We start from the raw sequence: 27,911 nt of genomic DNA, 5'->3' as shown, positions 1-27,911 counted from the left end.
AGGAAACTTATGAAGAAGGTTTGGATTTTATCAGGATGTCTAAGAGATGGGCTTTGCTTCTTGTGCTTTCTTTTCATTTCAGCTGTGACTTCTGTGAACAGGTGCTGGTGTGTCCAATGGAATAAAGTCATTGAATCAATTTCAAGACAATTTTGGATGAACTTGCTCAGAAGGATTGTGAAGTGACTGTGCTAGCATCTTCAACTTCCATCCTGGTGGATCCCAGTAAACCATCTGCCCTTAAATTTGAAGATTATCCTACATCCTTCATTAAGAATGAGCCTGATTTGTGTTTTATGAAATAGATCAAGATATGGGCATATGAATTTCCAAAGAGTACATTATGGGCATATGATTCAAAGATGCAAAAAACATATCACAAATATTCTGATACCTGTGAAAAGTTCTGTGCAGATGCAGTTTTAAACAAAAAAACTTATGAAAAAATTGAGAGAGTCCAGATTTGATGTTGTTCTTAGAGATGCAATTTCTCCTTGTGCTACGCTGCTGGCTAAACTGCCTACCCTACCTTTGGTATACAGTCTTCAACTTACCACAGGCAATACCTATGAAAAACTCTGTGGAGGGTTTATAGTACCTCCTTCCTACATACCTATTATAATATTTGAACTAAGTGACAAGATTACATTTATGGAGAAAGTGACAAATATGGTGTATGACCTATATTTTGACTTTGCATGAGACTTTTAACAAGAAGAAGTGGGATCAATTTTACAGTGAGGTATTAGGTAAGTCTGGTTTATTACATTTTCCCTCCAGTAGATGGAAAGAAATCTTACTTTCTTTGCATGGGTTAGAGTCATATAATTTGTGTTTTCTTATGTTTAGTGTCAAATGGAAATATAACAACTTCTTAGTCAAAAGATATTAACTATTCAGGAGAGTGTGCAAAGTAGTCTAGAACTCTGTGACATTGGAGATGTTCCTCTATTTGACAATAATAATCCAATATGTGAATATTCTTGAGGCTTATTTATTTTGAAAGCTACATATGCACTGTGCTTTTCATAAATCATAATGTCTGTTATTTATTGCTGTAAAATAAGCTATCCTAAAACTCATGATTTACAAGAGAAACCATGCTGTTTGCTCATGACCCTATGAATCAGAAATTTGGGCTGGGCTTAGGAAAATGTCTCTTCATTGCCCAGGGTTTTTCCTGGGTTTAATCTTTATGCTACTGTTAGTTACCAGGCTTGCCAGAAGTGGAACAGTCCAAGAAAGTGTCACTCCCATGGCTGGGGTTTGGCAGATTAGCAGGACACTGTGATTATCTCCTCCAGGTGACCTCTCCAACAGAAAACCTTGGACCTTTTTAGATGGTAGCAGAATTCTAGAATAGGTTGCATGAAAGTTTTAGACTAGATTTGGAAGTCAAGCATAATCACTTCTGCCACCTTCTATTAGTAAAACAGGTCAGGAGGAAAGCCCAAATTCAAAGGGTGAAGAAATAGCCTCCACATCTAAATAGGAGGAGTTACAAAGAGTATTAGCCATTTTTGATATGCTATGGTAAGAAATTTCATTAAATATATTTAAAAATCAAGTGAAGGTTAGTCATGAGGCAATATCTTTTTAAATCTGGGTCAGTAAAAAAAAAAAAAAAAAATCTATGTACAAAGCAATCTGATATTTTGTATAAACTTTGTGCTTACCTGTCTTTAAAATTAAACATTTCTATGAACCCATAACTGAAGTTCCTTTTAGCTTTCAGAATCAAAGTTCCTGACTTCTCCATCTAGATTCAATTCTTCTATTATTTTAATCTCTCTAACACCTCCATCATCTAGTGTCTCTATTAAGAAGAAAAATTGCTTAGTTGTGGATGAGTTTCTCTGGGAGTTATCTAGTATTACTCCTTCCTTCTCAATGGATTAAATGCCATTTACTAAGTAAACCTCTAGTCTTTCCTATTTTAATACTTTCTCTATTTCTCGGGATTGATCACTTAGGAAGGCTTTCTTATCTCTCCTTTCTTTTCTTTGGAACTGTGCATTCAAGAGGATATATCTTGCCTTTTCTCCTTTGCCTTTAGCTTCTATTCTTTTCTCAGCTATTTGTGAGGCCACCCCAGACAACCATTCTGCCATTTTGCATTCCTTTTTGGGAGAATGGTTTTGATCACTGCCTCCTGTAAATGTTATGAACCTCAGTCCATGGTTCTTCATGCACTTTGTCTATCAGATCTAATCCCTTGAATCTATTTGTCACTACCACTGTATAATTGCAAGGGATTTGATTTAGGTCACACCTGAATGGTCTAGTGGTTTTCCCTACTTTCTCCAATTCAAGTCTTAATTTGGCAATACAGAGTTCATGATCTGAGCCACAGTCAGCTACCAATCTTTTCTTTGCTGACAGCATAGAGCTTCTCCAATTATGGCTGCAAAAAATATAATCAATCGAATTTTGGTATTGACCATCTGGTGATGTCCAATGTAGAATCTTTTCTTGTGTTTTTGTAAGAGAGTATTTGTTATGACTAGAGTGTTCTCTTGGCAAAAGTCTATTAGTCTTTGCCCTACTTCATTTTATATACTCCAAAGCCATATTTGCCTGTTACTCCAGGTATCTCTTGACTTCTACTTTTGCATTCCAGCCCCCTATGATGAAAAATACATATTTTTTGATGCTAGTTCTAGAAGGTCTTGTAGGTCTTCATAGAACCATTCAAATGCAGCTTCTTTGGCATTAGTGGTTGGGCCATATACTTTGACTACTGTGATATTGAATGGTTTGCTTTGGAAATGAACAGAGATCCTTCTGTCGTTTTTGAGATTGCATCCAAGTCCTGCATTTCAGACTCTTTTCTTGATTATGAGGACTTTTCCATTTCTTAAAAGGGATTCTTGTCCACAGTAGATATGATGGTCATCTGAATTAAATTCACCCATTCTGCTCCATTTTAGTGAACTGATTCCTAAAACGTCAGTATTCACCCTTGCTATTTCCTATTTCACTTCAGTTCAGTTCAGTCACTCAGTCGTGCCCAACTCTTTGTATCCCCATGGACTGCAGCATGCCAGGCATCCCTGTCCATCACCCACACCCAGAGTTTACTCAAACTCATGTCCATTGAGTTGGAGATGCCATCCAACCATCTCATCCTCTGTCGTCCCCTTCTCCTCCTGTCTTCAATCTTTCCCAGCATCAGGATCTTTTCAAGTGAGTCAGTTATTCACATCAGGTGGCCAAAGTATTGGAGTTTCAGCTTCAACATCAGTCCTTTCAATGGACATTTAGGACTGATTTCCTTTAGTATGGACTGGTTGGATCTCCTTGCAGTCCAAGGGACTCTCAAGAGTCTTCTCCAACACCACAAGTTAAAAGTATCAATTCCTCTGTGCTCAGCTTTCTTTAGAGTCCAACTCTCAAATCCATACATGACTACTGGAAAAACCATGGCTTTGACTAGATCGACCTTTGTCAGAAAAGTAATGTCTTTGCTTTTTAATACGCTGTCTAGATTGGTCATAACATTTTGTATTGTCATTACTTTGAGAATTTACTCAACCAAGCAATTTTTTAAAATCTCCTGTTTGGTCACTTGCAAATTACCTTGATTCATGGACCTAACATTCCAGTTCCCTAGGCAATATTGTTATTTACAGCATCAGACTTGACTTCCATCAGCAGTCACATCCACAACTGGACATTGTTTTCACTTTGGCTCAGCCTCTTCATTCTTTCTGGAAATATTTCTCCATTCCACTCTTCTCCATCAGCACATTGGGCACCTACCAACCTAGAGAGTTCATCTTTCAGTGTCCTAACTTTTTGTCTTTTCACACTGTTCCTGGGGTTCTCAAGACAAGGATACTGAAGTGTTTTACCATTTCCTTCTCCAGACTTTATTTTCTTGGGCTCCAAAATCATTGCAGATGGTGGCTGCTGCATGAAATTAAAAGACACATGCGCCTTGGAAGACAAGCTATTACAAACCTAGACAGCATATAAAAATAAGCCTAGACATGCTAAAAAGCAAAGACATTACTTTGCTGACAAAGGTCAGTGTAGTCAAAGCAACGGTTTTTCCAGTAGTCGTGTATGAATATGAGAGTTGGAGCATAATGAGGGTTGAGGGCAGAAGAATTGATGCTTTTGAACTATGGCATTGGAGAAGACTCTTGAGTCCCTTGAACAGCAAGGAGATCAAACTAGTCAATCCTAAAGAAAATCAGTACTGAATATTCACTAGAAGAACTGATGCTGAAGCTGAAACTCTAATACTTTGACCACCTAATATGAAGAACTGACTCTTTGGAAAAGACCCTGACACTAGAAAAGATTGAAGGCAAGAGGAGAAGGGGATGACTGAAGTTGAGATGACTGGATGGCATCACCAAATCTTGGACATGAGTTTGAGCAAGCTATGGGAGTTGGTGATGGATAGGGAAGACCTGGCACGTTACAGTCCACAGGATTGCAAAGAGTCAGTTAGGATTGAGTGACTAAACTGACTCAGTAAACCTAAAACATCAGAGATTAATATTAGAATATAAAAAAAGCATCAGGGGATAATATTTGAATTATCAATGTCTGCTTTCTGATTCTAATAACTGCAGTTTGAAAATATAAGAAAAAGATGAGAGTCCAATAGATTTTTCATATCTGGATGATTTCTTTTTCTTTTTTTTAATTTTTTAAAAATTTACTTTATTGGAGGCTAATTACCTTACAATATTGTAGTGGTTTTTGCCATTGACATGAATCGGCCTTTCCAGAGCAAGACATACCACGCATATCTGGATGATTTCTAATCTTGATTCTGTGAGTACATCATTCAATAACAAATATTTATTGAACTTCCTCTTCTTTTCTGTTGTTTACTAAATTGGGGAAAAGAAGGAAATTAGTAAATATTTGTTGAGCATTTACTCTGTTCCAGGAAATCTAAGTCCATCATATTGATTAATTCATAGGATAGAAACATAGAGATCTTATTCATAGGTAGTACTATTCCCATATTATACATACAGAAACTTAAGTAAGGTAACCTACTCAAGTTTTCATGGGGAAGAAGTGACAGAGATGTGATTAAAACATAGCAGTCTGGCCCCACAGTAACCACTCCGCATATTGCATTATATGAAAAAAAAGAAAAGAAAAAAAAAAAAAAAAACCCATGAGACTCTAATTTCAAAACTCCATCTATGATTTGGAGAAATATCATGGTAAGCATCAAGTGCACTACAGTATAGAGAAGGTTAGTTTCTCTTCATTGTGGTGGTCTTTATAACAGACATTCTCCATATCACTCAACTAACCAAACTTTTCCTTGCCAAGAGATATGTTCCCTCAATACCTTTTACTCAAATATATTATCTTTGTGTTTGGAAATTATTGTAAAAATTTTGGAAACCATCCTTGGCAGAAATTCTTTTTGCTCTCAATGGCTAAGAAGATTTACAAGGTTAATTTAAGATTATTTATATATTGTATATGCAATATTCGAGATTAAGATTACGTACATATTGTATGAGGTTATAGGAGGTAGAGGCCTGAAGAATAGAACCAAGACCAAAGTCTAGGAACAAATCTGCTAAAAATTAACCAAGAATCACAGGTCATGGAAACTAAACTCTTACACGAGGTCCCATAGCAGGGTCATGCGAGTTCATGTGAAGTAAAAAAGGTCTGCTGCTGCTGCTGCTAAGTCGCTTCAGTCGTGTCTGACTCTGTGCGACCCCATAGATGGCAACCCACCAGCTCTCCCATTCCTGGGATGCTCCAGGCAAGAATACTGGACTGGGTTGCCATTTCCTTCTCCATTGCTTGAAACTGAGGTCGCTCAGTCGTGTCTGACTCTTAGCGACTGCATGGACTGCAGCCTACCAGGCTCCTCCGTCCATGGGGTTTTCCAGGCAAGAGTACTGGAGTGGGGTGCCATTTCCTTCTCCAGTGAAAAAGGGCATCAAATGCCAAACAATCAGTGTAGAAAGCTGGTTGGTGAGTGAAGTGGAGAATAATTCAGTTCAGATCAGTTCAGTCGCTCAATCGTGTCTGACTTTTTGCGACCACAAGAATCGAAGCACGCCAGGCTTCCCTGTCCATCACAAACTCCCGGAGTTTACTCAAACTCATGTCCATCCAGTCGGTGATGCCATCCAGCCATCTCATCCTCTGTCGTCCCCTTCTCCTCCTGCCCCCAACCCCTCCCAGCATCAGGGTCTTTTCCAATGACTCAACTCTTCGCATCAGGTGGCCAAAGTATTGGGGTTTCAGCTTCAGCATCAGTCCTTCCAATAAACACTCAGGACTGATCTCCTTTAGGATGGACTGGTTGGACCTCCTTGCAGTCCAAGGGACTCTCAAGAATTTTCTCCAACACCACAGTTCAAAAGCATCAATTTTATGGCACTCAGCTTTCTTCACAGTTCAACTCTCACATCCATACATGACCACTGGAAAAACCATAGCCTTGACCAGATGGACCTTTGTTGGCAAACTAATGATTAGGCCTATCTAAATTAAAAGACTAAACAAATAATCCAAAGATCAATGTTTCTAAAATAAATAATTCAGAGATTAAAGTTTCTAAGATAAAAGCTAATCAGGAATCTTAGGTCATAGAAAAGCAGCTTTGAAGTAAGGTAACATAATAAGCACATGCACAGCAAAGTGAAGGAAAACATGGCAAAAAATAGCAAAAAGTCAAAGTAGAGGGCTGGGCTGTGAATGGAGAGTATGTGTGGGTCTCTGAGGATGTGACTAAGCTAATAATCCAAAGCCATAAAAAAGCTTAGAGAAATTTTAGGTTAAGTAAGGGGACCATGACTGGTGCAAATAGACTTTTGCAACCAAGGCAGGCATTCTAGCCTGACTTTCCAGAATTTTTATGTCATTCTTTGAACATGGAGCCATCACAGCACTGCTGATTTATTCTAAGAATAGAAATTAACAAAGGAGCTCCTTTAACCAAATTATAAATACTAAAAAGGAAGATTTTTACCAGTCTTTAGAAGATGAATCTCCCTTATTGTTCATTCTGACATGCTTTTTAATATTTCTTTTTAGTTTTTCCAATATTTACAAATTTTCTGGAGACCAAAGACACAAATTTAGACACAGGAACACACTTGACAGACTGAATCATAAGATAGTTCCTTAGCTGCCCATCCTTTTTTCCTTTTTAGGCAGTTATCAAGCAGCCTTGCATTGCCATTAGACTGTAGTAATCAATACAGTCAGAATGTTTCAAATTTTTTAGGGCAGGAAAAATAAATAACACAAAGATGGAAGTGAAAGCCATCATTTCATTTAGTGCATCTCAATCATCATGCACTTTCCTGATCACAGAAGGTTTAAGAATTTAGTCCCACAATAAATTTATTCTTCAAAACATACAGAAAAAGTTGAGACTTTAGCTATAGGAGAGAACGCTATTGATTCCTGGAGAGATCTGCATCATTAGAGAGGCTTCTTAAACCACTGGAGTGTCTCTTCTTACATTTGTCTATGCTCTGAAAAGTCCTCGTGAGTAACCAGTATCCTCTGGTGGCTGGCTAGGTGAGCTGAAGACCAGACTGAAACAAGTGTGAGAAGTGCAAATTCTTCATGCTGCTGGCCCATATTTAATGTGGAAAGTCATTAATAATCTTTAGAAAACAATATATATGTGAGTGAGATCAAGTTGGTGAAGTAGAAAGACCCTGGACTTATCTCCTCCCATGGACACACCAAAATACGACTACTCACAAAGCAATTATCTTTGAGAACAACCTGAAGACTAGCGGAAAAGATTTTCCAGAACTACAGATATAAAGAAGGAGCCACACAAGACAAGTAGGAGGAGCAGAGATACAGTCTAACTGGGACCCATAACCTGAAGTTGGCCACCTACAAACAGGAGGAATGTCACAACCATAGAGGTCCTCCACCAGGAGACAGGGGTTTCAGCCCCCACATCAAGCTCTGTATTTTGGTAAGATATACCACCAGAATGTCTGGCTTTGAAAACCAGGGGGGCTTACTTTTGAGAAAACAGGAGACTGTAAACAGAGACTCTGTTCTCAAAGTGTGTACATAAAAATATCACTTAGTCTGAGTTCCAGGAAAGAGTCAGTAGTTTGAAAGACACCTGGGTAAGAACTACTTGCTGATCTTGGAGCATCTCCTGGAGAGGTATTGTGTACCTGGGACTATACCTGGGAATGTGACTCTTGTGGTAGCCATTTTTAGGATCTCATTTCACCATTCTGACACCAACCCTGGCAAGCACCATTTTAGAATCCTCCCTCTAACCTATTAGCACCAGGAGCTTGCCCTGCCAATGGGTGCATAACAATCACAAAATACTGGGTTCTCCCTGGAAGATGGGATCCTCAGTTAGTTAAAAAAATGTTTAAAATGTCAGAACGTTATTAAAAGTGTACAAATATCATGAAAGTGATACAAATCTAATACTATACAGTGGAAAACAAGAAGATCATTTAGAATGCAATATTTGTCACATACATAAGTAATTACAGAGTAAAATTGACTTAGAATTAAACTCTATTAGTGAACCTGTAATGTTGATACAAGAGTTAATCTTTATGTACTATAGTACATGAACCTAGAAAGGTCTGAAAGGTTGTTGCTGAATCACGTAAAGATGCCGGGTTCTTGGCCTCCAGAGGAGAAGAATTCAATCCAGGGCCAAAGACTAGGCTGGATCACTCAGAGCTTTTGTGTAATCAAGTTTTATTAAAGTATAAAGGAGATAGAGAAAGCTTCTGACATGGATATCATAAGGGGGAAGAAAAAGTACCCCCTTGCTAGCCTTAGCACTGGAATTATATACTCTCAAATTAGTTATTACAGTGAATCAAAAGAATGTCTAGAGGTTGTAAAGACCTCACCAGACCTATTCCCACGATTTACATTTTGAGATAACAGAATTAGCCAGAAGGTTTTTTCCAAAGACTGTCCTCAAGCAGGATACATTATTGTTATATAATCCTAAGGAAGATAGAGAGGAAAAAAGTGTCCTTTCTTCCTCCTTAAGAATTCCAAACCCCTCTCTCCATAGGGACCCCTAGACTTCTTATCAACCTGCCTAGGAATTGACTCTCTCATTCCCCCCTTTTATTTTAGGAGAATTATGTTGCCAAGGGAAAGAGGCATCGTTTTTGTTCCATAACTACTTCCTGCTCTTTAGGGGTGTGGTCCCTAAATTGTTAAGGCAACATATTCTCCTAATCCTCATATTGAGTGTCTCTGATCCAGGGGCCCCATGTAATAATAGTTGGAGGAGGCTGTGGCACTCATAGGAGCTTGGACAACCATTTGTAACTTGAAAGCCTTCATGCAACTAGAAACAAATCCAATTACACAGTTACAGATGCAGGGAGCAAACAGCAAAAATAGAACAATCAGAATTATTGTAATTAAGATAGTCTTCCACCATGGGGAACTAGTTAACGTCTCTCAAAGTGAGGCAATTGAGGCTTCAGGAGTATCCATAGCCCCAACCATCTTGGTCATGTGTTTAGTAAAATGAGTAACATTAGTGCTCATACCAGGTATATAAGTACAGCATTGGGCATGAATAATGGCACAAGTTCCTCCTTGTGCAGCTGCCAGAGTATCTAAAACTAATATGTTTTGTAAAACCATCTTTCTAATTTGTGCTTATTCAGCATTAAGAGCTGAAATAGCTTTTTGACAATCTTGTAATGCCTGTTGAGTAAAATTAGTCAAAGCATCCACTCATAGCATAACATCTGTAGTTCCCAAAGAGGGAACAAACACTGCAGCCAAATAATCATACCAGTGAAATTCAGACCTTGCCCGCCGAGTTTTAAGGTGGGGTAAATTAGCAGGCTTCTCTGGAAGCTCTGAAAATATAAAGCCTTGAGTAAAGACTAGACCCAGGGTGCATCTCCCTATCCAACCAGGGGGAAGCCATGCCCATAGTTAGGAGCCACATATCCAGTAAGTCCCGTTTGGAGCAAGCCAGCGTGACTGAGATATCCAGTCCCAATCAGTGCCTGGCCAGACAAAGGGAGGACCTGAATTGGGGTTGGAAAACACAGGAATGATTACATTGCATATTTCCTGAGGCAAAAATCCCAAGTATTTCCAATCACTGTAATTAAGTTGTTCGCTAACTTTTGGGGATGGCTCGGTTTGTTCCCAGCATATAGGGGCAGTAGATATTAGACGTTCTTTTTCAGGAGTTAACCATATAACCTCATCCCATATTTGATAAACGTCAGACAAAGAACTATCAGATCTAGACCTATTTGTCTTATGTGTAGCAAAATAGTCATTAAACCGAGACAATGTATAATCAAGATTAAAAGTCACGTTATGTCCATAGTTAAAGTACAAAGTGTTGCACCAGTCCATTTTAGGGTTGTTAGATGTCATCAGTTTAAGAAGAGGCATTATATGCGATTGTTGAAGGTATTTGCAGACTTGGAGAAAGTCCTTTCCTTGAAGTGGAGATGTCCACCATGGGAAGTCTTCCACCGATGAAGAAGGGAGTGCTCCACAGACCCAGCAGTTAGACCCATTGTGGAATGCAGCATAGGAGTGAGCCCAGGACAGGAAGGCATTGTCTTGAGGATCAAACGGCAGACTCAGGATCTCTGGAGTCAGCAGAAGTAGGCTCACATAGATTATTAGACCCATCTGAAATGTACAAAGTCAGAGCATAGAAAGTAAAGACATAAAATGACATCACTTAGTTCTGGTCAGGGTGCCACCTCTTAACTCGAGTGTGAAGTAGACACGAATCAATTCCTGGTACTCTGACAGCTGTGGGAGAAGAAAGAATAACCTGGTAAGGGCCTTCCCAGAGGGGCTCGAGGGATGGGCCCCCAGACCCCAATGTTTTTATGAGGACCTCGGTTCCTGGCTCAAATAGAGGCTTGCTTGACTCAGAGGCTGGGTCAGGAGTCATCTCCCGGAGTTCTGTTAATGCCTGTTGAAGAGCTGAGAGCTGAGTTACATAATTATTTAATTCCAAGGCTTCAGGGTCTATAACAATGTTGGTGCATAAGAAAGGCCTTCCATAAATACATTCAAAGGGGGACAGTCCTTTCTTTTTAGGGGCCGTTCGAGCCCTCATTAAAGCTATGGGTAGGGCTTTACTCAGTTGTCTTGCGTCTCTTGAGTTAACTTGCGCAGATGTCTTTTGATAATGTCATTAGCTTTTTCAACCTTTCCTGAGGATTGGGGTCTCCAGGAACAGTGTGGTGATACTCTATCCCTAGAGCTTTAGATACCCCCTGAGTTACAGCAGCTTTAAAGGCAGAGCCATTGTCACTCTGAAGGCTCCGTGGCAGCCCAAACCTGGAGATAATTTCATGTATTAATATCTTAATAACCTCTTTAGCTTGTTCACTATGACAGGGGAAAGCCTCCCATCCAGTAAAAGTATCTACCCAAACTTGTAAGCAAGAATACCTATTAGCTTTAGGCATATGAGTGAAATCAATTTCCCAGTCCCCTCCAGGATACTTTCCACATTGTTGTAATCCAGATTTTGCTAGCTTTTCAGTCTTTGGATTATTTTTCTGACAAACCTCACACCTTTTGATAATGTTCTTTAAAGTTTTCATTACATTTTTACCTTCAAACAAATGAGAAGCCATCTGGTAAGTACATTCTGCAGCCAAATGAAAACTCTGGTGTAAACCCTTAAGAATTTTCCACTGAGGACTTTCAGGAATTATTAATCGTCCATCCTCAGACTGTAACCATCCTTTATCAGTAATCTTTGCTCCTCTTTTCTCATATCTTTCTAATTCTTCCTCAGTATATTGTAGCTTTTCCTGTTCCACAGTACCTGTCCAGATCAAAGGCGTCTGTAGAGAGGGGGTTTCGTAAAGTGCCGCTCTTTTGGCTTGAGAGTCAGCTAACAGGTTACCAGCAGCTACTTTACTCCCATCCCTGCTGTGCCCTTTGCAATGCATAACCGCTACTTCTTTAGGACAATAGATAGCAATCAAAAGTCTCTCAATCTCTCTGAAATGCTTAATAGGTTCTCCTGTTGTTGTTTTAAACTGTCTTTCTTTCCATATTGCAGCATGAGCATGTAAAGTCAAATAAGCATACTTAGAATCAGTGTAGATATTCACCCGCTGCCCTTTGCTTAACTCTAGAGCTCGGGTCAGAGCCACAAGCTCTGCTAACTGGGCACTGGTTCCCTGGGGGAGAGATTTTGCTTCTAAAACCTGTTCAGCAGTCACCACTGCGTAACCTGCTTTACACTTTCCATCCCGAACAAAAGAACTGCCATCTGTAAATATTTCCATGGCAGGATTGTCTAATGGAGTATCCATTAGATCCTCCCGAGCTGCATAGTTTAAAGTTAGAAATTGGGAACAATCGTGATCAGGTGTTTCATTTTCCTTCTCAAGAAGGAAAGTGGCAGGATTTAGATTTCCACAAACTTTAAGCTTAGTTACTGGTCCTTCTAAAAACAATGATTGATATTTAAGAACTCTACTGTCTGTCATCCAAATATTAACCCTAGAATTTAAGATTCCACTCACGTCATGAGAAGTCAGTACAGTAAGGTTTCATCCATTAATTATTTTTAAAGCTTCAGGTGCTAATAAAGCAGCTGCCCCCATTACTCTTAGGCAGTGGGGCCACCCACGTGCAATTGCATCTAATTCTCTGCTTAGATAAGCAATAGGTTACTGGTGAGGCCCTTGGGGTTGTGTTAAAACTCCCAAGGACATACCCTTTCTTTCAGTGACAAACAAGTTAAATTCTGACCCTGTGGGCAAACTCAAATTGGGAGCTTGCAGGACAGCAGTCTGAAGAACCTTAAAAGTCTTTTGAGTATCTGGAGACCAAATCAGTTTGTCGGTTTGGGCCTGCTGAGTTTCAGCTATAAATTTATATCAAGGCCTGGCAAGTTCCCCATAACCCAGAATCCAAATACAGACAGTAGCCTGAGATTCCCCCAAATCCTCTCAATTGTCTTAAAGTCATAGGTAGGGGATGGCTTAGTATAGGTTTAATTCTCTCAGAGCCTATGGCCCTAGTCCCTTCTGATATGATTAGGCCCAGATATCTAACAGATTGTTGGCAAAGCTGAGCCTTCTCTCTTGATGCCTTGTAACCTCAGCCTGCCAGAAAGTTTAAGAAATCTTCTGAGGCTCGTGAACAAGTTTCCTCTGTCTCAGCACAGAGCAAAATATCATCTACATATTGTAACACTACCGCTTCAGAGCTATTAAAGTTTTTTTAATCTCATGACAAACTTTGTCCAAATAAGTGAGGACTGTCACGAAATCCCTGGGGCAAAACTGTCCAGGTTAACTGAGAAGCTGGCTGCTTGGGGTCTTCAAAGGCAAATAGAAATTGACTTTCCTCCACCAAAGGCACTGAATAGAAGGCATCTTTCAAATCAATTACTGAGAAATATTTGGCTCATTCAGGAATTTCAGACAATAGAGTATAAGGATTAGGCACCACGGGGTGTAAAGGAACCACAGCCTCATTTATTATTTGTAAATCTTGAACTAGTCTCCATTTACCATTTGATTTCTTTATACCCAAAATAGGAGTGTTGCTTGGACTGTTACAGGGAACTAATAGTCTCCGCTCCTTTAAATTCTCAATGATGGGTTTTAACCCTTCCTTAACCTCAGGTTTCATGGATACTGCTTCTTATGTGGGAATAAGTGTGGGTCTTTGAGCTTGACAACTTCAGGAATAGCATTTTGTGCTCGACCCACAGATTTTCCATCAGCCCATACTCTAGGATTCACACTTTGTTCAACTAACGGGAGAGAAAGGGAGGGCTCCATATTCATGAAAACAGAGGCATGGACCTTGCTCAGTATATCCCTCCCCAAAAGTGGTGAGGGTGATTCTGGCACGATCAGGAACTCCTGTGAAAATAGCACAGAATCTCAGTTGCAAGATAAAGAATAACTGAAATAATATATTTTGGCTCGTCCAGACAGTCCCATTACGGAAGTGGATTGGGAAGAAAGTGGGCCAGGGGCTTCAGTAAGCACAGAGTAAGTTGCCCCAATATCTAAAAGGAAATCGACGGATTGGCCTCCCACCATTATCAATACCCGGGGTTCCTCAGGTGTAATTAGGACGGGAGCTTGTGTGGGGACCCCCAGGCACCTTCAGTCCTGGTTGTCTTGAGAGTCAGACCCCTGAAACCTACACCTCTGGGGGCAGTCTCTCCTCTAATGTGGTCCTTTGCAGACCGACATGGAGCCGGGGCGGCTTAGATGCCTGAGGGCAATCCCGCTTGAGGTGCCCCTCCTTTCCACAGTAATAGCAAGCCCATCCCTTTTCACCTGGGTCCCTCTGGGCATTTTTCTCAGGCTGTTTAAGAACGGTTTTCATAGCCATTGTGAAGGCTTCTGCCTTTTCCTTTGTCTTTCTCTGCCTTTCTTTCTTTTCCTCATATTCCCTTCCATAATAAACTGTCTGAGCCAGTTGTAACAGATTACCTAAAGACTTATTTGGTCCATATGCCCGTTTTGATAACTTAGGGCGAATATCTGGAGCCGACTGAGTGAGAAATCTGTCTTTTAAGATCACTTTTCCCTCCTCACTTTCAGGGTCAATCTCAGTGTATCTGTGAAGGGCTTCTCTCCGTCTGTCTAGGAATTTACCAGGAGCTTCCTTCTCCTCCTGTTCTATGTCTGCCAGTTTGCCATAGTTTAAAGGCTTAGAACGCACCTGCCTGAGTCCTTCAAGAATACATCTGACAAAATGACTCTGATCCCATCTTCCTTGTTCTCTACAGAACCAGTCTAATTGTAAAACAGTATTATACTTAAGAGACCCTCCAACTGGCCACAGTTCGCCATCCTCCAGTGGGTACCGCGGCCATGCACTATCACATAGGAAGACCAGGTGTGTCTTCTTTAAGCCCTGGGGGTCAAATCTATCCCAGTTTTTCAGGATACAGTTCAAAGGAGTGAGGCTGGAATTGTTAGCTCCCATCTGTAAGAGAGAAAAAAAGCGACAAATGCCATTTTTCTACTGGAGGCGTCCCTCCCTGCTCTAGATGGGGGTGTAGACAGACTTTACACCAAAAGCTTTTCCTTCCTGGTCAGACTTAGTCTGTCCCTTACCGACGCAGGCGTCACACTCATCCCTCCCAGTTCTACCACCGAGACGGGGTGGGGATGCACCAGGGGTAGACCTGATGGCATCCCTGACTGACGTCCAGTTCTTCACCATTAAAACCTTGCTTGCCTCTGATGCCACCTGGGGTGCAACCAGAGTAACCTTCCGGAATGCCTCCCAAGCCAAGACCGCTGGGGGGAACATTCGTCACCTGAGTGCCTGTGCACGACCCTGAATATATTCCTGACCACAGTAAGACCGATACAAACATGACACTGAGATGTTTCTTCCAAGCGTCACCACACCAGTATGAGCCTCCTCTTATCCACTAAGAGCCAGAGTTACCAAAGGAAAAAAACCCCTTGTAGTTCCAATCTGAGTAACCTTTAACGTCAGAGATGCTCTTGGAGCTAGAGCTCCATCTAGCTTCCATGCCTCGCGAGGCTAGGCGCTTCTTGACTACCAATCCAAGTTTGGGACCTAGGCCACAGTACACAGTAGCAACATAGATTACAAGTCCCTTGAAAGTCTATGATCCAATAGATTAGGCTGTACTTCTAATTCCCAAAGAGTTATGAAATGGTCAAAGAAACAGAAAAGTTTGACCGAGAAAGGAGAGTTCAGTCCACACGCTTTGCCCATTTCTGGTCGGTTCCTGAAGGAGACGTTGGGTGCCTCTTGGCATTGACACGTCGGTATAAACCCCTGACAGGTTTCTGCCATAAGCCTTATGAGGTCGCCACGGAACCGCAGAGCAGGGCTCCTCACTTGCTTCTTGCAGGGCATTACATTCATTCATACAAGCACACCGTAGAGTTAGTCAAGTATAGCGGAAAACGTGTTTGCTAGGAGAACAAAGAACTAGAGCCCCAAGCATCCTTACCTTGTCCTGAAGGATCCAGACAAGCCCCCAAGATGAAAGGTTGTTGCTGAATCACACAAAGAGGCCAGGGTTCTTGGCCTCCGGAGGAGAAGAATTCAATCCGGGGCCAAAGACTAGGCTGGATCACTCAGAGCTTTTGTGTAATAAAGTTTTTATTAAAGTATAAAGGAGATAGAGAAAGCTTCTGACATGGACATCAGAAGGGGGTAGAAAGAGTACCCCCTTGGTAGCCTTTTCACTGGAATTATATACTCTCAAATTAGTTATTACAGTGAATCAAAAGAATGTCTAGAGGTTGTAAAGACCTCACCAGACCTATTCCCATGAGTTACATTTTGAGATAACAGAATTAGCCAGAATTTCCAGAGACTGTCCTCAAGCAGCATACATTATTGTTATATAATCCTAAGGAATGTAGAGGGGAAAAAAGTTTGTCCTTTCTTCCTCCTTGAGAATTCCAAACCCCTCTCTCCATGGGGACCCCTAGACTTCTTATCAACCTGCCTAGGAATTGACTCTCTCAGGTTCAAAGGTGCCAAGGAAGAGGTTATTATGAGCTATGTAGCTTTCTCATTTACATGTGTTTTTCACTCTCTTTTTTCTCTATATATGTTTGTTTAAATTGTAAAACACTGGCATTATTTGTTCATCTTGGTCTGCACAGAACAGAAGCTTTATTGTTGTATCATCTAAGAAAAATGGATATATATTCACAAATTTCCATATATCCCTTTTCTTATCTTCCATTATAGGAAGACTCACTACAATCTGTAAATTAATGAGAAAAACTGATTTTTGGTTGATAATAAGCTCTTGGGATTTTGAATTTTCCCAACCATTACAAATTTTGATTTTGTTGGAGGACTTCACTGCAAACCCACCAAACTACTGCATAAGGTAAAATTTTTATCTTCAAGGGAGTTTTCCATTCCCAGTCCAAATACTGTCTTATGGAAATGACACAGGCAAGATATAAAATTTCTTCACACCATTCCTTCACTTACTGTGTGTTTCATGTTTCATTATTACCAAATATTCTGGATTATATAGCAGTCATAAAAAATATGAGAGAAGTGCAAGATTATGTGGATATAGTCACTATGATAAAGTCTTCCAACACATGAGAAATAATACTTTTTCAACAAATGTGTATTCTTTGTCTTTTAGATGCCAGATTCTATATTCTGTACTGAAGAAGGAGGGATGAAAGGGGGAGACACAATGGTAGTCCTTGGGGATCTTATAGACTGGTCAGCCAGAAAAAATATGAATGTTAAACAATTACATATAATAAAGTTCAAATCAAAAGATACTTTAGATTGAGGTGATGTGGGAGTGATCTCTCATATTTCATTAAAGTAAATTGCAATGAAATATCTAAAAGAATCAAATTCTGATAATGCAATATTAAAATTGGAAATATAAGGGAGTATTCAAAGACTATGGAACTGAGAGATTGAACTGAACTGAACTGATGGAATCTGGTGCTTTAATATATGGTACTATGATAGGTAGGAAATATACAAAAAGTAAATTCTGCCATAGTACCTTTCTTATAAAATATGGATGCATGAGAATAAAGGAAGAAAAGTATGGTCTACTTTATAGACCATAACTACTGAGAATAAAAATAATCCACCAGATACATAATGCCCTTGGGCTTCCCAGGTGGCACTAGTGGTAAAGAACCTCAGGTTTAATCCCTGGGTCATGAAGATCCCCTGGAGAAGGGCGTGGGAACCCACTCTAGTATTTTTGCCTGGAGAATCCCATGAACAGAGGAACCTGGTGGATTACAGTCCATAGGGTCGCAAAGAGTGGACACAATTAAAATGACTTAGATCACATGTACATGAAGTCCTTACACACTGTCAAAACATAGTGCTTCATAAATATTGGCTACTATGACTTTCTTTTTTTAGTGAAATTTTGGCCAAAAGAATTTGTCTCTGAAATCAAAAACAGAAGAAAATATTAAAATAGTATTTGAAGTTTTAAGCAGTGTCACCAGTATCTAGACTGGAGGGATTCCTTCTGGGGTGTTGTGTGGGGGTGGGGGGTGGGTGGGGGTGTGTGTTTGTGTACTGTCAAACTCATATTTTTTTCCAAAAACTTTGTGAATGCACTTCAGTATTTTTTCTGATCTTATCTGAGGTAAAAGAACTTCACAACACAAAACAGACCAGAAATCATTGCATCTTGATAATACAATTCATGAAAATAAGCCTCTCTCAGGTGCTAGTGGTAAAGTACTGGCCTGCTAATGCAGGAGATGTAAGAATTGCAGGTTGGATCCCTGGATCGGGAAGATCCCCGGGAGGAGGGCATGGCAAACAATTCCAGTAGTCTTGCCTGGAGAATCCCATGGACAGAGAAACCTGGCAGGCTATATAGTCCATAGGCGTGCAAAGAGCTGGAATCTAGTGAAATTACTTAGCCACTCATGATACAATGCCTAATTTCATTAGATATAGTTCTATTCCAATCATGTAAACTGCCTGATTTTTTTAGTACCACAGTTGGTAAAGAATCTGCCTGCAATGCAGGAGACCCAGATTCTACTCCTGGGTAGGAATGATGCCCTGGAGAAGGAAATGGCAAGCCACTCCAGTATTCTTGCCTGGAGAGCTCCATGGACAGAGGAGCCAGGTAGGCTACAGTTCATGGGGTTGAAAAGAGTCAGATGTGACTGAAAGACTAACTTTCAACTTTCAGTTTTCAAGCTGCCTGATCTCACTAACCAGGCTTGGAAACAATATAGTAAGGTAAATACCAAGGAGGAAGTGACTGGTTTAGTAGTAACCTGCTCAATGTTGTTGCTCAATTGCTCAGTCATGTCTGACTCTTTTCGACCCCATGAACTGCAGCACGCCAGGCTTCCCTGCCCTTCACCATCTCCCAGAGCTTGCTCAAACTCACGTTCATTGAGTTGGTGATGCCATCCAAACATCTCGTCCTCTGTCGTCCACTTCCCCACTGCCTTCAATCTTGCCCAGCATGAGAATCTTTTCCAAGGAGTCAGTTCTTCACACCAAGTGGCCAAAGTATCAGAGTTTCATCTTCAGCATCAGTCCTTCCAATGAATATTCAGGACTGATTTCCTTTAAGATGGACTGGTTGGATCTCCTTGCAGTCCAAGGGACTCTCAAGAGTCTTCTCCAACACCACAGTTCAAAAGTATCAATTCATCTGTGCTCTGCATTCTTTATAGTCCATTTCTCACTTTCATGCATGACTACTGGAAAAACCATAGCTTTGACTAGATGGACCTTTGTCAGCAATGTCTCTGCTTTTTAATATGCTGTCTAGGTTGGTCATAGCTTTTCTTCTAAGGAGCAAGCATCTTTTAATATTGTGACTGCAGTCTCCATCTGCAGTGATTTTGTAGCCCAAGGAATAAAGTCTCTCATTGTTTCCATTGTTTCCCTCTCTATTTGCCATGAAGTGATGGGACCAGATACATGATCTTAGTTTTATGAATGCTGTTTCAAGAAAGTATCAAATCTTTGATGTTCAGGCTTCTTTATGGTCCAGTGATAATGTAACCATATGCCAATGCTGGAGCTACAGGAGATGTGGGCTCAATTCCTGAGTCAGGAGATCTGCTGGAGTTTTTTAGTAGCTCAGTCATATCTGACTCTTTGCCACCCCATGGACTGCCACATGCCATCCTTCTCTGTCCTTTACCATTTCCTGGAGCTTGCTCAAAGTTTTGTCCATTGAGATGGTGATGCCATCTGACCATCATGTCCTCTGTCATCCCCTTCTCTTCTTGCCTTCAATCTTTCCCAGCATCATGTCTTTTCTAATGAATCAGTTCTTTGCATTAGGTGGCCAAAGTAGCGGACTTTCAGCTTCAGTATCAGTTCTTCTAATGAACATTCAGGGCTGATTTCCTGTAGGATTGACTGGTTTGATCTCCTTGTTATCCGAGGGACTCTCAAGAGTCTTCTCCAACACCACAGTTCAAAACCTGCACAATAGGCTACACATTTAAAAATGTAAATGAAAGTTTTCTGTAACTTAATGTCATAAACCATAATTACATCTTAGATAGCTTGATCAGGTGTTTTACCCAATAAGTCACACTCTCATAGCATAAAATCCACTAAAAATAAATAGCTTACAGGCAAAATCTGTCACATTCACTGTATATCATAGCATCAGTATCCTTAAAATAGCTGGGCCAAGATCAGAAATAAAATCAAATTTACACTCAACATTTAAACATCCCATATAAAAATAATGATAATATATGATATTACAATTTCATTAGGTTTTGAATAAAAATAGGGAGAAATAAGATTTGGAAAGTTTTAAAAAGCGATTTCCTTAACAGAGATGAAATAAATGTGGCATACCCAGTGTTATCAGAGCATGAGCTAGGAAGAAAACAGAAATAAACTTTTAAGACAAGAAAAAAATACTTTCAACAGTCTTTGTCTGTTTCAGACAATTACTATAATATCATGAGAAGTTTAATAGATCAGAGTCTTAGCTGAGGCTTAAATTTAGGGAACTGTGGGTATTGGAAATTTGAAACACCAATAAATAAATAATAAATCATGGTTAATAAATTGAGAGTTTTTATTTAATTATATAGAGATGATTTAACAAGAATACTTTTCTTCTTTTATCAAAGCAATTATACATAACCTTTAATCTGTTCATATTATCATGAAAAAGGGAAAAGTGAAAGTATTAGTCACTCAGTTGTGTACAACTCTTTGCCATCCCATGGACTAGAGCCTACCAGGCCCCTCTGTCCATGGAATTCTTCAGGTAAGAATATGGGAGTGGGTTGCCATTCCCTTTACCAGGGGATCTTCCCTACCGAGGAACTGAACCTGAGTCTCCTGCCTTGAAGGTGGATTCTTAACTATCTGAGCCACCAGGGAAGCCCCATTACCCTTATATTACATACATAGGTAGCCTTATAATCAGGAAAGCCTGTGTATCAGAAGACATGTCCTTCAAACTGCTAAGAAGAAAAGTAGATCAATTCAGTAATGAATACATTGGAAACAGAATGGCATACAAATTCATGAAGCTGAGATACAAACTCTTTTTCATTTTATTTGAGGAATTCTGTTAGGAGTTCATTTCAGTTCAGTTCAGTTCAGTGGCTCAGTCGTGTCCGACTCTTTGCTACCCCATGAATTGCAGCACGCCAGGCCTCCCTGTCCATCACAGACTCCTGGAGCTTACCAAACACATGTACATCGAGTCAGTGATGCCATCCAGACATCTCATCCTCTGTCATCCCCTTCTCCTCCTGCCCCCAATCCCTCCTAGCATCAGGGTCTTTTCCAATGAGTTAACTCTTTGCATCAGGTGGCCAAAGTATTGGAGTTTCAGCTTCAGCATTAGTCCTTCCAATGAACATCCAGGACTTATCTCCCCTCAGATGGACTGGTTGGATCTCTTTTCAGTCCAAGGGACTCTCAAGAGTCTTCTCCAACACCACAATTCAAAAGCATCAATTTTTCGGTGCTCAGCTTTCATCACAGTCCAACTCTCACATCCATACATGACCACTGGGAAAACCATAGCGTTGACTAGATGGACCTTTGTTGGCAAAGTAATGTCTCGCTTTTTAATATGCTCTCTAGTTTGGTCAAAACGTTCCTTCCAAGGAGTAAGAGTATTTTAATTTTATGGCTGCAATCATCATCTGCAGTGATTTTGGAGTCCAAAGAAATAAAGTCTCACACTGTTTCCACTGTTTCCCCATCTATTTCCCATGAAATGATGGGACCAGATGCCATGATCTTAGTTTTCTGAATAGTGAGCTTTAAGCCAACTTTTTCACTCTCCTCTTTCACTTTCATCAAGAGGCTTTTTAGTTCCTCTTCACTTTCTGCCATAAGGGTGGTGTCATCTGCATATCTGAGGTTACTGACATTTCTCCCGGCAATCTTGATTCCAGCTTATGCTTCTTCCAGCACAGCATTTCTCATGATGTACTCTGCATATAAGTTAAATAAGCAGGGTGACAGTATACAGCCTTCATGTACTCCTTTTCCTATTTGGAACCAGTCTGTTGTTCCATGTCCAATTCTAACTGTTGCTTCCTGACCTGCATATAGGTTTCTCAAGAGGCAGGTCAGGTGGTTTGGTATTCCCATCTCTTTCAGAATTATCCACAGTTTATTGTGATCCACACAGTCAAAGACTTTGGCTAGGAGTTCAGGTCCTTTAAAATACCTAACTTTTGTCAACTTCTCCAAAACAAATCAAGAAGAAAAAGAAAAAAAAAAGCAAAAAACAAACAAAAAAAACCTTGATCTTGCTAGGCTAGGATTATTTAACTTATTATAGGAAACAGGAACAGCACTTTGACAGAGTTTCATCATTTTTCAGTAAAAGGAAATCAGAGAAAGGTAATCTAAGGTGTTGAGTTCTGGTTGGTGATATTAATGAGGACTTTGTAATGTAAGGAACAGGTTGGAATTTAGCAAAGTTGAAGACATAACTTTGGATTTCTGGGCACAGTGAGGTCTTGAATCTTGTCCTGGTGAACAAACCATATGTTTTAATAAGCATACTATTTTACTTGTGTGCTTGTATAATCCTGTCATCCTGGGAGGTTACTAATCCATTGTTTCTGGATCTTAGCAATATTTAACAGAGAATGAGAAGAAAAAAAAAATCCTGGTCCTGCTATTGTTTAAGACATGGAATAAAAATTACATTATTTTCAAAACTCACTTAAGAAAATCAAACCTGTGTTGTCACAGTGTGAAATGTTCTTCCCTGGAGACTTTCACTTTAGTGACATCCCTTGTTGGTAAGTGATAAATAAATCACCATACTTATTAGTAGTCAATGGTAATACATTGGTTAAAGAAAATGAATTGCATATCACACATCTCTTTCTAAAGTGTTTTAATAGTTTAGCATATTAGAAGATGATGCTATTCTAACAATTCTCTCTCTTTAGAAATGTATGTGTTCATGTTCTTCAAACAAACTAAAGAAAGAATGAATGAAACAAAAACTCTCTCTCTGCTGATTCCCCTTCATAATCCAACGAATTATTTCTTTTCAGGAAATCAAAGAGTTTGTCCAAAGCTCTGGAGAAGATGGCTTTGTAGTACTGAGTTTGGGGTCAAAGGTTGAAAACCTTCCAGAAGAAAAGGCTAATATGATTGCATCAACCCTTGCCCAGATTCCAATTACCTTTGTACTGAACAGCTACTTGAATGAATCTCTTTAAAGTCTGGAGTGGATCTATTAGAATGGTTTTTGCAAAGGAGACAGAAACAGAGAATATCATAACATGGTTATATCAAAATGAATTGGTATATCTGGTTCTTTCTTTGAATTTTAAAATGGTACAAGGTGGACATATGTGCTTAAATGTTCCAACTTCAGTTTTACTTTGTTCTGAGAGATATTTCTATCTTAGAGATTATTTGTGACATTCTAGTGGTATCAGTCCTGGGTGTTCATTGAAAGGACTGATGCTGAAGCTGAAACTCCAATACTTTGGCCACCTCATGCGAAGAGTTGACTCATTGGAAAAGACCCTGATGCTGGGAGGAGTTGGGGGTGACAGAGGATGAGATGGCTGAATGGCGTCACCGACTCGATGGGCATGAGTTTGAGTAGACTCCGGGAGTTTGTGATGGACAGGGAGGCCTGGAGTGCTGCGATTCATGGGGTCGCAGAGAGTCAGACACGACTGAGCGACTGAACTGACTGACTGACTGAGTGGTATTAAGTTAATAGTTAGAACACAACAACATCCAAGTCTTACCCCAAATCAGAATTTTTCGCAGAGAACTTCCTGGAGGGACTGCAGAAGTTCTGAGCAGCTGAGAGGTGTCCTGTTACAGTTCAATTGGTAGCTGCACTCGATATTCAATATTCAAAAGAATTTTGAAACATAAAAATTCAAATCCTTCCTCCTACTCCTGCTCCCTCTTTTCCCAAAATGAAAGCAGCATGTGTCTTAAAACCAGTCGTTGAGGAAAAGATCAAGAGAGAAGCCTGGAATCCAGGTTTTTTTCCTGTTAAAGCAGAAAAAGATGATAGGAAGGGACATGGGCTCCAACTTCAAGGTCTCTGGGTCCTGCCCATTAACAGCTTGACCTAATCAACCTCCTATTCTGACTGACTGGATTAACAACTACTTTCTCAGAGGTGGGGAGGAAGAGAAGAGGCAAAAACTTGGAAGCATGGAAGAGTCACTGTTAGCGGAGAAAAAATTAGAGAAGCGCTTCCTGCTAAAGTTCTATCATTATTTATATGGCAGTATAAATCCATCAGTACTCATTCACTAGCTGTGAACTACTTGCCCTAAACTACCCCAAACAACCCTTACAACACCCGACCCAGAGGAATCGGGTGAAGAGGGAGGTGGGAGGGGGGATCGGGATGGGGAATACGTGTAACTCTATGGCTGATTCATATCAATGTATGACAAAACCCACTGAAATGTGAAGTAATTAGCCTCCAACTAATAAAAAAAAAAAATTAAAAAAAAATTAAAAAACTATTTTCATCTTTGAGAACCTGGATTTAGGTTGACAGCTTTGACAAGTAATATATAGCTATGTGCCTTAAACATAAAAAACATTACTCCACTAATCTAGGATTTGGGGGTATTTCATTCCATTGAGAAATGAGAATTTCAGCATCAGTGATTTCTTTGGGGTAGACATAGCATTGCTGATACATTCTAAATTAGTATTTTCTGTTGTAAAAAAAATGCAATTAGATCTCTTAACAGCACAAACTTCTAAATTGCTGATTTCAGTTTATATGATCAATGAAAATTAATGTGGCACTCTCTTTTAAAAAAATTATTGCTTTTATTATTCTGCAATGCCTAGCTTTGTACAAAATATGTGCATGGATATTTCCACTATTAATACCTTTAGAGGAAAAAAATGAAATAATGTCTTAGAAATTTTGCACTTCAAAGATTATAGGAAGTGGTTTTCCAATATGCAGTGTAAAATAATTTATATTCTTTCTGCTAGTTGAAGAAATTTTATCTCATTATACCACATAGAAGAAAGTATAATATTGCTCACAGTATAAAATAGAAAGATACACATTTCCATCAAAATGCTTCATGGAGAAAGTAAACATAAGCAAATCTTCACCTATTTCTCTCAAAAAATGCTGAGCAAGCAAAGTATTTTCTAGATTCAAACCACAGGTTTGTTATATAAGATAGTCACATGAAATGAAGTTGCAGAAATTTCAGTCAGCTTTTTGTGTACACTACTGTTCTGGTTGATTGAATGCTTTTAACTATCAAATTAGATTATTTACAAGCTAATTTCCCTCAAGTCTTTAAAACTAGTTGCAGCATGTTGTAGTAAACAAAATGATAAGTAATCAACAGGGTCCCAGATTTTTGCTGCTTTGATTTTTTTGAACTATTATTTAACATTATTTAACATTCCTGAGCAGAAATGCCCACATCTGTTCATTGAAAGAAGTGGGGCAAGATGACTTCTTACAGGATTTTAACTTCTAAAATGCCCTGAGACTGTGATCTTATTCGTGGAGTTGAGTCTTTTCTTAGTCTTAATAGGTTGTGGGGAGATTCAGTGGGAATAAACCAGAAACATTGGGAAACAACACTCAACTTTTTAAGTGGATCCCACAGAATGATCTTCTTGGTAAGAAGGTGGCAAAAAAATACTAAGTTCTAATTAAATCTCAGGAACAATAAAGGAACAGAAGGTAATACATCAACACTAGATGATAATTATCTTTCATCTATAAATTTTCGATAGTTTCTTGACTGGTCTTGTCTCCCTACTCTTCTATCTCAGCTCACTACTATTGTAGTGCTTTTATCTAAGATGATATAGGAAGTTCATTTCAGTCCAGTCACTCAGTCATGTCTGACTCTTTGCGACCCCATGGACTGCAGCATCCAGGCCTCCCTGTCCATCACCAACTGCTGGAGTTTACTCAAACTCATGTGCACTGAGTTGGTGATGCCATTCAACCATCTCATCCTTTGTCGTCCTCTTCTCCTTCTGCCTTCAATCTTTCCCAGCATCAGGGTCTTTTCAAATGAGTTAGCTCTTCGCATCAGGTGGCCAAAGTATTGGAGTTTCCACTTCAGCATCAGTCCTTCCAATGAATATTCAGGACTGATTTCCTTTAGGAGGGACTGGTTGGATCTCCTTGCAGTCCAACGGACTCTCAAGAGTCTTCTCCAACACCATAATTCAAAAGCATCAGTTCTTCGGTGCTCAGCTCTCTTTATAGTAAACATCCATAATTTTCTGTGAACTTTCAGTAACTCACATTGCTTACAAAACAAAGTGCATCTAATAGAAGATGACTTTGTAATCAGCACATCCATCATTTTCCTCTATTGCCAAACACCCCCTGAGATTCTCCAGTTATCAGAATGAATCAGTCCCTCTATTCCTAAGAAACAATGTTTCTTCACCGCCATCATTTTGAGCATGGTGTTCTTTGAATCAAGAATCAGTCCACACTTTTCCTCTGGACAAAACAACTCTGCACTAACATCCCCTCTAATGTGTAACTTTCTCTCATTTCCTCAGACAGACATCTTTTGGAAATTCACAAATGTTTGCATGATCCCATGAGCATAGCAAGCCTCAGCGGAAAGCATTGCCTTCTTTATTGACTTGTACTGTCCATTTCTATTTCTAACCATGGGACTCAGAATTTATTGTTCTCATTGAAATCTTTCTTAGGTCACCCGAAAACCAAAGCTTTTATCACTCATGTTGGTGGCAATGGCATCTCTGAAGCCATTTACCATGTGATTCCCATGGTGGGGCTCCCTATGTTTGTTGATCAACCTTATAATACTGCTCACATGGAGGCCAAGGGAATAGCTATTATACTTGAACACAATGTCAAGTACAGACTTGCTCAGTGCACTGAAGACTGTTTTTTACGACCCTTCATGAGTATAGCATTTCTTTAACATGCTAGTATCTATAGATCAATAAATTCTCTTTTCAGCAGTAATATAAGTTTATTTTCCATATTAAGAGGCTAATTTCAAAATAATTAAATTATATAACCAATCTGAATTTCACTTTTACTTTCAACCAGTTGTTTCAAAGTTGCTTTTTAATCTTATCGATTTAATGAGCAACTGCTGCTATTTGGATGCTAAATTGTATTTGACTCTTTGCGACCTCATAGACTATAGCCTGCCAGGCGAGAATACTGTTGTGGGGTACCATTTCCTTCTCCAAAAGAGCAACTAATCAGTGCAATAATTTTCCATGCAAAAAAAAAAAAAAAAAAAAAAATCTGAACTCTATACAGCTTATTGTAACAAGCATGCATTTTTAAAAGTATGACAGAATCCATACAAGGATGGATACCTGATGGCTCAGTGGTAAAGAATCTGCCTGCAATGCAGGAGAGACTGGAGACATGGGTTTGATTCCTGGGTTAGGAAGAGTAGGACAAGACTGAGCGACTGAACTGAACTGATAGACACAAGAACAATAAGAAGTCTATTTATAATATCTATATTACTTTGCAGATATTCAGAGTATTTTATCTTTACTTTGGGGCAGAATATTGTGTCTGGTAGCCTTATCTTGCTACAGGAACTGTTCAATAATTGGAATTGTGTTTAAAAATTCACAATTTTGTTTCATTTGTAGGACCTCTAAAACTTCTTGGTTATTACTGTGCATCTAGCCTCAGCATCACTTCTTACCTAAAACCATGGCAAGCCATTTGCCTTCATCCAGTTTAACTCATTTCCCAGTGGAATATTGGTGTAATTAGAAATATAGCAACTGATACCTGCCTCCTATTTTGTTGTTGTTTAGTTGATAACTCTTGTCCAAATCTTTTGGGACCGCATGGACTATAGCCCATCAGATTCCTCTGTCTGTGGAATTTTCCAGTCAATAATACTGGAGTGAGTTGCTATTTCCTACTACAGGGGATCTTCCCAATCCCGGAATTGAACCAGTGACTC

The 27,911-nt window shown here is 39.6% G+C and overlaps 1 pseudogene; it reads left to right on the top strand.

Moving 5' to 3' along the window:
- The first annotated feature begins 35 nt into the window (after positions 1 to 35).
- On the top strand, positions 36 to 26,874 carry LOC122428379 (annotated as a pseudogene).
- Positions 26,875 to 27,911: the final 1,037 nt, after the last annotated feature.

The sequence above is a fragment of the Cervus canadensis genome, chromosome 26, assembly GCF_019320065.1.
Source record: "Cervus canadensis isolate Bull #8, Minnesota chromosome 26, ASM1932006v1, whole genome shotgun sequence".
NCBI lineage: Eukaryota > Metazoa > Chordata > Mammalia > Artiodactyla > Cervidae > Cervus > Cervus canadensis.
The sequence above is the reverse complement of the archived record's forward strand: the minus strand, read 5'-3'. Positions and strand labels throughout refer to the sequence as shown.